Source organism: Mastacembelus armatus, chromosome 20 (assembly GCF_900324485.2).
Source record: "Mastacembelus armatus chromosome 20, fMasArm1.2, whole genome shotgun sequence".
In the NCBI taxonomy this organism is placed as follows: Eukaryota; Metazoa; Chordata; class Actinopteri; order Synbranchiformes; family Mastacembelidae; genus Mastacembelus; species Mastacembelus armatus.
In genome coordinates, this window is record NC_046652.1 from 9431265 (window position 1) to 9446006 (window position 14742).

Genomic DNA, 14742 nt, shown 5'->3' on the forward strand with positions numbered 1-14742 from the left:
TAATAATCACTCCCACACTCCATCTCCACTTAAGCCACTGCAGTCAGTCATACAAGAAAGACACAGAGGGTCCTTAATGGGGTATGGGATAGGTACGGGGGCAGATGCTGGTTTCTTGTGTTAAACAAGGAAGCCATGCATGTTTATGTTTAGGGAAGTAACACCATCAACGGGAGATTAACAGATTTGGGGACTGTTTGCTGCTTCTTGGAGATAAGAAAATGTTCTTGTAAAAATACCTGGCTTGCAATCATTTTCACTTTGGGTAGTGAAGAAAATAAAAAAGGATAGAAAATCTCTCTTATTCTTACAGATCCAGAGGATCTGCAACTTTTAGTCAGTTTTCCTCTTACTATATTGTTTAACTTCTAAATTCATTTATATTAAGTGACTAATTACTTCGGGCAGCATGGTGGCTTAGCAAGAAGGGCCCGTTCACGACCCATCAGGGACCTTTCTGTGTGGAGTTTGCATGTTCTCCCTGTGCTTGTGTGGGTTTTCTCCAGGTACTCTGGTTTCCTCCCACAGTCCAAAAACATGTATGTCAGGTTGATTGGTGACTCTAAATTGCCCATAGGAGTGAGTGTGAGTGTGTGAGGTTGTTTGTCTCTATGTGGCCCTGTGATGGACTGGGGACCTGTCCAGGGTGGACCCCTGCCTTTCACCCAAAGAGAGCTGGGATAGGCTCCAGCAGATCCCTGTGACCCTGGTTAGGACTGAGCAGGTATAGATGATGGATGGATGGACTAATTACTTCATACTTTCTTGACCTCTTGGCCTTGATCCCTTCCTGTCGTCCTTGAGTCTTGCTCTATCTGCTAACATCAGACATCATCTTTTTTTTTTTTTTTTTTTTTTTTTACAAATTGGCTCAGTGCCTCTCCACACACAACAATAATTACAGTCAGCTAATAGTATATAATTTTCATCCACACCAGGAATCACGAACGCTGCTTTATTCATGTAGATAAACAGGCTGTGCATTTACAAACACTCTATTCATACTGCAGCTGTATATAGACCAGAGAGTCATTTACAGATGTAATGTTTGTTTGTGCTGACTGATTGACATGGTAGTATTTTAATGAATCGTCTGTTCTGGACCACTAGTGTCTGTGCAGCAACCTCAAACCAATATCGAAGGAAACTGACAGAACCAAAGAGCCTAAATGAATCCACAGAGCAGACAGATTGCTGTAGGAATAAGGCACAGTGCCCCCAGTAGCCAATGGACTGCCTAGCCTTAAAGGCTTCAGACTCTATGAAGGAAGAAAGATGTGGACAGATTTGCAACTTTGGTCATAGCAAATGTTGGCACCAGCTTCTCCACAAATCAAAATACCAAAGACGGAACTGCAGACGCGGCTCCGTCAAGGCGCACGGATGAGATGAAAGGACATCTCACTTTTGCCTCACTGTCACTCACGGTAAGTGATAGGTAAGGCTGGCAACGACTAACAAGGGGAAATGAAATCCGGCAACTTTGTCAAGACGAATTTCATGGTTTCTTTAAGAATCCGGTTTCTCAGGAAAGTTACAAAATCCAAACCATCAACGCAAAATTCATCTGCTAAAATCTGATATTAAAAAAAACCCCAGCATGACGAGGACTGCATATTTATTTTAAGGAAACGAGGATACGAGTCAATCGATTTTTAATATTTACTGACCTGAGCAAACAAATGATCCCTGCAGAATGACTGAAAGGAGGAAACATTTTGCGCATTTGCCTCCTACCTTGTCAACACAGAAGAGTGACAATCCGAGAATCGCCTCGAGAGAAACCCTCCGATGGATTTCGCCGAAATTGCTTCTTTGCCTCGAAATGATTACAGATCGCGATTGATCACGGAGCGCGTCACTTGGATTGTAAGGTCCCATGCACTAGTATCTTTCCCTCGGTCTGTGGGCTGCAGAGGCATCACTGGACGTATGAAACAGCGCTTCACAGGACAGACGAAAAGACCGACATGGAATCTGCTGTGTGGATTCATCAGGGGTCACTGAGACTGTGCACAGTCCTACAATGACATTTTAATAAGAGGCTGTTCACAATTGAAATATGGCCTCCTTAAAATGATTGTTGCTTATAATACGATGTTGCTTCAGATAAACAGCCTCTAAGAGGTGAAAGTGGAAGCTGAAAAGTGAACCACAGGTGGGACATGCATTAATAATGAAATCATTTAAGTTTAATGTAATGGATAAAGGTTCATCTTCCTGCTTAATTCATTACCTAAGTCAAAAACATGATTTTATTAACAGCAATTTCTACAGATTCAGCTACAGCTCTTCACTGGGAAAACTTTGTAAGAAGGGTCTAATGTCCAACTCATAGAAATGTTTTCAAATATATATTTGATTGTATTATTTTTATTTGTATCATTTTTATTTTCAATATATTATTAGAACTAATCTTTCCAAGGTTATTTCAACATCTAGTAGTCCATAAGAAATCCACTCCAGGAATAATCCTAGCCTGGCCATCCAGAATGTGGATCTGGACTTTAGGGAGTCTCTTCCTGCGGCTTTAAATGAGCCGAGCCAATCACAGCCGCTTATCTGCAGTGGGGTGGGGTTTATGTGATGAGTCATACTCAATGCCAGTCCTAAATCCGCAAATCTTTCTACTACTGGCTGTTGTTGTTTACTCCTATTTGTGTGTTGATACTGGTCTCACTGTCCCTTTGTTCGCATCATATCTTTTGTTTCTCTGATTGGTTTATGCTGCGTCCATTGGCCAGCACTCCCATATCAGATCATTAAGTACACCTCTCTAAAACTGCTGCTTCCTTGATGAGGAAGATGTTCAGGTTTTTGTTTTTTGTTGTTTTTTTCAGAGATGTGTTGATCCAACTGTGTGATCATTTTTAGGATAAAAGTGCAGTTTTTGCTGCTGTTTAATTGTATTACAATTAATATTACACAGTTTCAACAAAGATCATCATCAATAAACATTATCACCTTCAGATGATCTAAAATCTGTGTTTTGAATAGTAAATTACAGATGTGCTGCAAAATAACATAACATTTACATCTTCAGTAAATATTAGTTGCTTTTAGTTTTGTTGCAATCAGTCATAGTGTATCGTACTATTCTGAACGGATCCTTGTGTTTACTCAGATATTTGACCTGAACAGACATAAATATATCAGTTTTTAGTGAAGACTGCAAGCTACACTCAGTTTATTTGGACATGATCAGGACGTGTTTTATGACACAATGACAACCATGTCCTTTCCATGTTTTCATCTCCAGCTCATTGTCTGCATCTCATAGAGGCACCATCTCCCCAGCAGTGGATACGTTGTCAAATTATCTGCACTCAAAAACACAGAGATTTTCTGTTTAACATGTATTCACCATAGTTTTCACCATAGTTTGACCAGACATCGCATTTAATCTAGGCAGGCTATGTTGATTCTCTTTTCTAATTTTGTCTCATTCTGCTTAAGGCACCGGGGAGGCAGCATAAATAATCAGATGGTGCAGGTTGATCCATGACATTTATTAGGAGAGAAAGAAGGTGTGGCACTAGATGACAACAACAATGAAAAGTACAGCCACAAATGAAAAGGGGAAGATCAGGGACCCTCACATGGTGCTAAAAACAATAGAAACCAACAGAGGGCCAAAACAACAAGGTTTACATAATAAACCAAACAGCTGCTCTAACCTGCCTGGTCTAGGCAGTTTAACCCAGAAATACATAAGCTTACAACCATACACATACATTAAGATTAATTCAGAGACATAAGGGGGAGTTGCTCTTATGAAATCACAACCAGCACCATTGTCTGCTAGTCCTCACTTCTGAAGTGAATGCAGTATAATTTCACCAGCTTAATTGGTGTAACAGGCGCCAGTCCAATCATCAAGGCTAGTGGGCAGGGCAAAGGGTGTGTGCGATCATTGTGCCAGCTTGAATGCTCCCTCGGAATGGTTGCCAGTCCAGTTGGAGAGGTTTGGTGGGCTCAGTGCAGAAATCTGAGGCTTCAGTCCTGGATGAGGTTCACACAGAACTAATTTGCCCAATCACACGCTAATGGAAGAGCTAGATATATCCCTGAGAGATGGTGAAAAACCACAGGCCCTACCACACAGTAAGAAATTAATCAAGGTTAGGTTTTACTGACTATATACTTAAGTTAGAATTTGAACGTGCCTAAAGGACATTACACAGTATAATGAAGATACAGCTAACTAATGAATGTAAGCCACTTTCAACCAGTGCTTTTTGAAACATAGCTTGTTTTAGGAAGCAAAAGATTTTAAAGTGCTTTCTGTCCAAGCTTGTCCAACATTTTAAGAAGCGACATTTCACTAGTCATAGAAGTAGCAAAAGTCAAAGGGGGCAAGCAATGGCAAAATCCAGAAACCAGACAGATTCACACACATAAATAAATAGGCAAAAAACTATTTGGCAAGGAGTGAATGGACAAAGTCCATCCTGTGTATACATGGCAGGTGATAAGTGGTAGAGTGTGTGTGTGAGCCAGAGTGAAGGGGGAGTGACAGGTGAATAAAACTGGCAGGAAGATGTATGAGAAGAAAAGGGAACAAATGATATTAAAAAAATGAGTGAATCATAGCAGGTAAGTTTACTTTTATAAGTTATAATTTAGCTTTGTCCACTTTAATCAAGTGTGTGGTCTGTGACTTGTAGATTAAAGCACCAACAGAAACCAGCAGCATCATTTCTGCTGGCTAAATTAAAATAACAGCCTATCTGTAGTAATTGTGAATCCATTTGGAAACTGCATATTTAATAAAAGGGTAAACTGGCATGAAATGCATGGGCTGTATACTAAGATGTCATCTGTTTCTTAATGTTTTTGGTGATATAAATGTTACAGCACTGATGTTTTCAGAGCTGAAAATGTCTAACCTCCCATCTGGTGAACTGAAGCATTAACTGATGGCATATTATAAACAGAAAAATCATTTGATCTCACTGATTCTCATGATATTAATTTGTTAAATAGTGCTATGCCTCTTCTCATGCTCCAATGACTGACATTATTATCAGAACTGTTGCAGTTTAATGTTCAGATTTGGTTGCTGGCAACATTAGTGTACGGGAAATTAAAAATAGTGATGCTTCAACGTAGAACGTGGCACTCGGCAGCCTCTCAACATGGGATGTGGCAAACTTCTCCAATATGACCCTTACTGCTCTAAATGCATGCTTCTCTAAAAACATCTGAATACTTTCAATGCTGAAAGCAGAGATGTGAGTCTGACTCTGTACAGGCCAGTCTTACATTTCAGCATGCTCTCCCTACAGAAGCAAGGAGTGGCAAGGCACGATCTTTTTACCCAAAGCCTCCATCTCCTCTAGAAAACCTGTAAGTAATTTGGTCTTCCTTCCTTCTTTAATAATTGACTTTTCTCTAATGTATTTTTTTCTCAGAGGGATCCTTTCCTCTGCCTGTACTTTTGAGGACCTCACTGTGGACTCCAACATTTCTTCTTGCACTGCTGGCACTATGTTACAAGAGTTCAAGAAACTAGATGAGATCACGCATGTGCACAGTTGACTCTTTCTAAGTTCAGAGACTGCTAAAAAGTCATTGGCTATTCTAGCATGAATGTATTAATGAGGCATGGATACTGGATCACAAGATGGTTCCCAATGCATTCCTCTAAAAGTGACTCTGTATCATATATTCCAAAAATGTTCTTCATGCTTCTGGTTTTTGGTCATAAAAAATGCCCAGCTGTTCTACTAACACTGCGTTCTCAGGGCCAGTAGGGTACGCACACTTGCATCTAGCCAAGATTCCCGCCTGTCAAGCCAGCTGTTGTCCAGTTAGCTCCCTGCACACATGAAGGAGATAAAATAATAAACTGCAACATTAACAAGCATTTCATACCATGACATTTTAATTCATATGAATCATACTCAAGCTCTATAATCAAATGCTGCAAAGCAGCAATTTATGCACATTTTTACTGCTCAGATGTAAATACTATTGGTGAATGTTCCATTTCTACATTAACTATTAAAAACTCCTCCAGAAAAGAATAAAAATGACTTTGTAAAAGGATGGTCATGAATTATGCATGAGTACAAAACGAATGGACAATTAGCATAGGGTACTTAGAATAACTTTGATTAGCCATTTTTAAAAAGATTCAATTGTAATAAATATTAACCTGCCATATTCACCTGAGGGTTGGTTCAAAGTTACGTTTTATAAACTCTATTTGAATAATGAGCTTAACTTAACTCTCCCTCCCCCAGTCTCAGATTTCTAGGTTCTGGAGGGCACACATCCAATTTCTTCAGAAATAGAAAAAAAAAAACAGCCCCAAACAGAAAACAAAATGCAAAGACACATAGTTATACACAACATTTTGGTAAATGTATTCATGTCAAAGATCTTGTTGCTTACAGTGGATTTAGGGGGAATAGCTGCTTCAGTATTTAGAGATGATTTTCTACAGTGTGACTCATCAAGAAGGAACACCCATAGTGATGATGAGAGCTTGGTAACAATTTCAGGGACTTAAGTCAGTGGACCAATACAAAAGCCCTTCTGGGACTTCTGGGTCAAATAAAGAAACGTGTTTTCTTGGCAGAACATTTTTCATATATATATGATATTTGATATATACAGTATATATATACAGTCATTACACAGATTTCACAGATTTTTCTGCTTTTTTATCACTGCAGGTAGAACATTCCTGCTTTTAGGATACTGGTAATGAGAATGCCTTTAAACATGCTCCTGTTAGATTTCTCTACCTTTAGGTAAACGTGGTACAAAACCTGGCTTCTCCTCAGCTCAACACAATAGAGATAATCTTGGAAAGCAGTGCTGTCAGGGACAACCTGAAGAGTCCACTTTAGACAATGTTCTTCCTGTCTGGTCTAATAAGCTGCACCTACAGTACCCAAAGTACTTTAACCTTATTCCGCAGATGCAGGTGTTCAGCCTGCCTCGAAATGAGATGACACCTAAAATTAAAAATCTACAAAACCAGCTTTCAAGTGTAAGACTATCCTCCTTTGACACTTTTTTTTTTAGATGTAATGCTACATATTTATTTAATTTTCAATAAAGTTTTCATAAATGTGTTGCATTGTTTTTATACAAAAACAATGTACTATGACGTTTTGAGTTGCCTCAGTTTAAATATTTGACTCTAATAGCACTAATAATGACTTGTAATTTAAAATGTTCATCTGAATAGTACTGAATAGTCTGAACTTGAACATCTACATAAGTTACCTAAAAATCTGAAGTCATGTTTTCAAGTAAAATGAATTTGTTCAGCTGAATAGTGCACAAAGATTCTTCATAGATGCATAAACATATTTGTCAGAGTGGTTTTCATAATCTATATGTACTGACGTGTTCCCTGAAAGTCAAATAAATATTTCACCATAACACAACACACAACCCAGAGAGTGAGAAAGCAGAGCTATGATAAGTGACCACACTTGGGCTGTATGTAGAAACAGTTATTGGTGTTGCTGGAGGAGTCGGGTTAGTTGGAATGTCTGGACCCACATCCACGACACCAAGAGTTGGTTTGATAAATGAAAGGTTTTATTGTGAGGATTGGAAAAGGAGCAAAGCTGCTCTCGGGACACAGTGGTGTGTGGAGCTGCGGGCAGATATAAAGCTGTCTGGATTGGGGAGATGATTTGTCAACGGGAATTCAGGGTTTGTAAAGATGAACAGTCAGCACAGGTCTTAGGCAGGGAGGAGTTGAGGAGACATGATCATTTATTCTGATACTCACAGTTATGTAATTTTTTTAGTGCCAGAGCAAAAAGGTCTGGAAGACCAGGTTCTCGATGGCCAACTGTGGTGAAGCCGGGGCGTGGAATCAGATGACATGGCGTGTGTGATCCCATGAGCATGTAACAGGGACTCAACAAGTGCCTGAGAACAAAAAGCAGACTCCACCAGCCCGGGGAGACATAAATATTATGTGTACTATAAACACAGGAGCTAGGGAGAATCTGGCATATGGAGAAAAAAATCTTCTCTATAGTGTGCACATACTCTAACAAAATAAATGATTTAATTAAAAAAATATCACTGGAGCTCAAGGAAGAAATCAAGAAGATAAATCAAATTAAACAAGTGAACAGGAGGGGTTGGAGAAAGCGGGGGAGCATGGCCGATCTAAAATTCAATGTTCGTACAGTATAGCAGCTAAAGTTGGAACAAGACAGAGTACATCACTTGGAAGAACGTCAGATGACAGGACTGGAGCAAACAGATACAACAAATGCAAGACAACTGGTAGAGCTGGTAGCTGGTGAAGGCACTAAAATCTACCACACCACAAAATCTAGTAGTTAGAATAAGCGGTCTGGACAGGTGTCAGCGCAGGCAAATAGGTCCAGAATCCAATACGCAGAATTAGGAAACTTATTAGGAGTCCAGGCAGGCAGATCCACCTTCCAGATCAGACAAAACAGATCAGATTTGATAACGGAGACTCAGGTTACACAGTAGACCAGAGAAAACTACACAAGTTAGAGTCTGGGACTGAAAAGAAGATACTGAGATAGATAGATAGATAGATAGATAGATAGATAGATGGATAGATAGATAGATAGATAGATAGATAGATAGATAGATAGATAGATAGATAGATAGATAGATAGATAGATAGATAGATAGATAGATAGATAGATAGATAGATAGATAGATAGATAGATAGATGGATAGATGGATAGATGGATAGATAGATAGATAGATGGATGGATGGATGGATGGATGGATGGATGGATGGATGGATAGATAGATGGATAGATGGATAGATAGATGGATAGATAGATAATGTGCACATCTTCACTCTGTCTTGCCAGTGTTTGTGTCAAATATGACAACCAGTGGCCACACTTTTTTAGAGTCAAATTAAATAATTAAATAATACCTACAAATTTACATTAGTGCTTATTGAAAAAGTTTAAGTGAAAGTGCAGCAGTGATTTAACATCATTACTACTGTTACACTGTTATATCAAGACATTTGTGGATCCTGAATCCTGAACATCTGAATCCAGCCCATCTTTTACTCCTCTCTGGCTTGGCATGTAACAGCCAGCTATTTATCAATAATTCATACATAAAGGAAGTAGTTTCAAACATATGAAAGATGATACAGAGTGCAAAGTATTTTTTTTGATTAAATTGTTGCCGAAATTACCATTAAATCATATTTTTACAGTTTGTCAGAGCCTTAAACTGTACATCTCTCATACAAAAATCACTAGAAGCCATTATTTGATATTTGCTTGTTATATTTGCATTTCTATGAGTCAGTGATCACACAAATTTGTGGTTTACTCTGTCAACAGAGTTATCTTATGGTCTATAATTACACTGTATTGTGTTTGATTAATCAAATATATGGTGCTGGCAGATGAAGCACAAGCCATATTAATGTAAATTATTAATCACTTTTGATCATTATAAATTCTGCTGATACTGCCATAGCAATGACAGCCTTATAAAAGTGAAATGTTTAATGAGTATTTCTAAAAATTAGATCAAAACATCAAATAACTCTAGAAAAAAAACATATTTGCTTTTGGAAATGAATAATGCATTCAGAATTAATAAACTGAATCTGAATTGCATATCATCTGAAGGAAAAACAGAATCACATTTTTATTTGTGGCAGCATATTGATCGCAGTAAAATGCAGTTTCAGCTTTACTGTCCCTTTTTTTTCCCCTCTACTGACACTCACATGTCTCTTGCTCCTACCACTGTAACAATCTCAGACTTAAGAGATTTAACAGATCTCAGCTATGAGGTGTGGTTGGATAAAATCAGTTTCACTGGATGGAAGACTGTAAGCACACTCCCACACGACTTTTTAAATTAATGCTCTTGAAACTGCCACCTTCGATGTTTTCTTGAAGCCTCTATTGCTTTTCGACTTGATTTAATTAAGGTCTGTTTGTGCTGATGCTACTTCATACCATCTGGAAAAGTGACACCAATAACGTAGTTCTACCTCAGTGTATGTACACACATTTTGAATGTAAAGAGCAGATGGTGGTGTGGATGCTGGTCTTAAGAGAGACTGGACATGTTGCTCATTATAAAATAACACATCTATAAGCCCAAGAAAGACATAATTCATTGCAGGTGCACATATCTCAACAATTAACCACAATATTCACCTGAAAAAGCCAAGCTAATAAACATAGGTGCAGAAATCCAGATACATTCTGTTAACTTTATATGTTACTTTTGTTGTTGTATGCCAAGATTTTTTTCTGTTCAACCATCCAAACACTAGTAAAAGTACTGTACTAAGAATAGAAACTGCATTGCAACTGAATAATTCAGATGCAGCAAGTGGAATGCACAATGGGTTTTTCCATGAGATGTCAAAGAAAAAGAAAACATGTCTTAGAAATAAACTAATAATACCAACATGGATTGAGTTGAGTCAAATGCTCTTAGTGGGTTTATAGATGTATAACTGTCAAATGACAAATGACATTGTCTCGTCCTCTCCCATGAATCTCATCAGGGTAAGTAGTATAGAAAATGGATGAATGGATAGTCATCACACACCGGTAGAAAATTTACAATTGATAAAGGCTTTTCCTAATCATCTATATGAGTCTGCAAAAAGGTCCTCTTTCAATTTGATTTACATACAGTAAAGTCAATGTAAATGTCTACATGTCTGAATGTTAACTGGGAACTATGTAGACAAGAATGGGTGGAAAGTGGAAACAGCCCTGTTCATCCAGTGGGGCTTTGAAACTCTAATGCTTAAACTTCAGAACTAGCAGCACTTTTCATTTCCCACATTCATATACCACTGCCTTCTTTCATTCCTCCATAGCCTCCATTTAGCTTTATGAGACTTTTGCTTTTCACACTTTCCTAAAAAAACTTAACAGAAGGATTTTATTGGGACACATTAAATATTGAATACTACAAGTTGTAGCATCTAACAGAACAGTGTATGATCAATATGAAACAAGATTTGTGGATTAAGTGAAAAGCCAGATCTCCACACTAGCTAAGACATTTAGGAAAATACTCAATAACTTATTCGCTTATTTCTAACTGCCTGGTGAATTGTTAGCTAACATCTAAAACTCCAAACTGAGTTGACTGGAGGTGTAAGGGAAGCTAGGTGTCATCCTTCTCTCTGTGGATCCCTTTTTCATTTGGTACATGGCTAGTGTATTTCTGGTACTGTTAATATGCTACCTGTTTTTGGAGTGTGCATCTTAATCTTAATGACTGTAGGGAACATAACCTCGTAGCTTCTTAGGGTGTGTGAGGGAGGGTCAGGTAATATGGGTTGAGTGATTGAACACTGCTGTGTGAAGAATGGACGTCTTGTTGATAAAAGCTCTGACAGTCGCTGGAAAAATATTTATAGCCCTTGGTGAGATGTTGCTGAGCTGTGTGTATTTGTTATTCTCTTGGAAAGAAAGTTGAAATAAAATTTCACATAAAGTAAAACTAGCAATTTTCCGTCAACGTATTATCATTCAAATATTTCGATTTTATAGAAGCAAATTAATGGAAACATGCTGAAATTTGGTAAGCTTATCTTGCTCAGAAATAATTGGACAGGACATGGATCTAGATGAGAAATAGTTGCTTCACAAACTGAAATGCTGACCCTCTGGTTATGGGGAAGACTTGTGATGGTCTCTCTAATAACAACTGTGCAACTTTGATACTGCATGCTTTACATATTGCCTGGTTAATGAATCCCTGGCTTTGACTACCTCAGGTATTAACCATGACATTGTGTCAATAACCTCATGCAATGTTAAATTTTATTTCTATTTTGAGTTTCATCATTCCAAGGACTTCAGTAAGATTTTCAGCGTGTTAAGGTGCAGATTCTGTTTTGATCAATTCATATGTGAAAATGATTCCTTGCGCTTGCAGAGCCACTCTTTAAAATGTGCGACACATTGTGGCAATGGCTCTTTATTATACACACACTAAATTATGGAAGCTATTTTTGGATGTCAGTATTTTTCACATTGGAAAAGACAGAAGCAAGATATTCTGAGCATAGGAAAATATCTTTTGCATGCACACAAATTATATTATCACATGCAGAATAATTTAGTTTGAGCAAACAAAAATATATTCTATGCTCAGTAAATATATTTGTATGCTTGCTATTATCCACAGAAAGGCATATTCATAAACTCTGTGACTCAGTTTTACTTATTTTCCCACTCACTGTCTCGCTCTCTTGACACCTCCTCTCGATGTGCACTCAACTTCGCCTGTACAGTCACTCACATCTGGCACAGTGTTACACCTCCCAAAAACCATTCTGAAAGAATGTCAGTTTTGATTTGCTGTTTTAGCTGAGGGCATAAGGGAAGAGCTGATGCTATGCATACTGGTCGAACGCAATGTCTTTGTAGTGGATTCCCCTGCCACCATGGGAACTCCAGCCCTGTCAACACAGAAACACAGCAACAATTCATTTACTTCATTATTCATTTCAGAGTTCTTCTTACTTTTCTGATGTTAACCTGGCACCCCCTCCTTGAGCAGCCAATTTGTCTTTTCCTCTGGTTGTCACCTGGCTGGCAGTCGACACCTCTCTGCACATGCAGTCCTTTCCAGTTCTGTTCCTCTGGTTCCATGAGTACGATATCCACAGGTGGTGCCTCTCCTTTGGGTAGACAGATGACAGGCGAAACTTTCCTAGGCTGCTTCCACTGCGGTCTGCTCCATCTTCTCCGACACTTTCCTGCTACTGGTGTCTGCCATCCCTGGTTTGAAGCTGTCTCAAATCTTGAGAGAAAAAAGGGTCAGAAGATTTTTTGCACCTGGAAGATCTGATGGCTACATGCTGGGTCCAAGTGCAATATTTCTAAAGGTTAGTCAGGGTTTGGAGTGATCATGTCTGCTTGTCAATTCTACTTTGTTGTTCAAATACTCATATGTGGTGTGATTTGTTATTTGTAATAAATGATATGAAGATCTAGCTCTCTCATCTGGTCTGCCTTACCTATAATTTAATCTCACAGTAACATCTGTCTCTCCTCCAGCCTCCAATGACCCCGTTTGCCTTGCTGCTGGTGCTCTATCTCTACCGGAATTTGACCTTTAACCCCAGTCATCAGTGTGATCTGCCTCGCTCCCCTCTCTTCTTTGAACTTTGATGCTCACTATTGTTTATGTCTGTTGTTTGGCCTCTGATGCATGCTAACATTCATGTCCTTCCTCTGGCCTTGGATGGCCTTTGATGCCCACTTATGTTCATAGCCCTCCTTCACCTTTCGCTGCACTCTCGCATTCATATGTCTTCTACTTTTTTTTCTTTATGTTGTCATTGTCTTTAATGTAACTTTTGTCATCAGCATGAAAAGAGAAATTCAGGAAATGTGACCAAAATGCTTCTGAAAAAAAAACTCTACCGTTAAATTTTAGTCCTATCTGTCATATTAAATTTAAAAATCTCTGAGTTGCTCAGATCAGTTATTCATTTCCATCTGATCTCTTCTTATTCAACTGTGTTGTGATCTTTCTGCCAGTATGTGACTGGCTGCCATTCTTGACATATTATTGTGATTCTGCCTACTTGAATTTGCCTGCTCAGTTGCAACAACCATCTCCTCCCCATCAACATCTTACCTTTGTGATATCCAGGGACACTGTCCCCAGTTTCCATTAGCCACTGCTGGCTCTACTACACTACTACCAGCAATCTAAACTCTAAGGGTCTGTCCAATGAAGACACTTCACATTGTTGGACTCTGTCAAAAACCTGTGTTGCTTAACCTATTAATTTTTGCTATTTGCTTTTATTTGACTTCTTATTTAACTGTCAGTGATGTCGTTCTGTAGTTGCCATGTAGAGACAAAAAAGAGCAAATTCTGCTTTCTGTTCAATGACAGGTATGAGGTGCTGAGAGAGACAAACAGTGACTACATTACCTTTGCTTCACTGCTCTGCTTCGTCTTTGCATTTCTTGCTCTTTGAAACTCTGACAGTGATTTCCTTTTTCTGTGGACTAATTAATTTACTATGTCCCAAATGAAGTGACAGGTGTCAGAAGTACTCCTATCATAATGGATAAATATGGTGACCCTGGAATGACTCAGTGTCACATTCATCAGAACATTTTTCAACTCTCCTTATCAGTCAAAAGCACAAGGTGATTAAAGTTAAAAGCAAATGTCCCGTCTTGCAGTGAATACCTAGCCTGTCTGCTAATTTAAGTTACGCTACAGGCAGCACACACTCGTTCGTGCGTGGTAACACATGGCAGTATGGCACATTTAAACAAAAAAAGTTCTAGGCAAGCATTACTTTGTACAAAAAATATTTTCAAACAAAACCACATTCACAGCAACAATGTTAGTTTTAGATGCACACCACACTCAAAGTAGCTAGTATTTCAATGGAATCATTTAAACTAACTGCATGCATTTTCAGAGAATATCTTTTTCTATTTTCCACACAGTACAAATGAGTCTTTGAAATGAATGCTCTGATTTATAAACAGCATCTTCATGCAGCATTATTGGCTAAATACAACCAAGCCATGCTAAATAATTAGAGACAACAAATGCACTCATCTCTATACTGGTCTTCTTTAAGCCCAGTACTTGAGGGTGACACCTTTGATAAAGACAGAGATATATACTGGAATTGAATGACCAGCACTAGGATGGTTTAAATCATAATCATCAGACAGATTCCAATTTGTTCATGTTCATAATAAACTTTCTGTGGAAACAAACATT

The 14742-nt window shown here is 38.4% G+C and overlaps 1 protein-coding gene across 1 annotated transcript in view; it reads right to left on the bottom strand.

Annotated features, from left to right (window-relative positions):
* Window positions 1-1867, bottom strand: part of dlgap1b (discs, large (Drosophila) homolog-associated protein 1b) — a 98234-nt gene extending 96367 nt beyond the window's left edge. The window contains exon 1 of the mRNA XM_026292625.1: window positions 1738-1867. The gene's annotated coding sequence lies outside the window, so the exon portion shown is untranslated. The remainder of the gene's footprint in view (window positions 1-1737) is intronic.
* Window positions 1868-14742: the final 12875 nt, after the last annotated feature.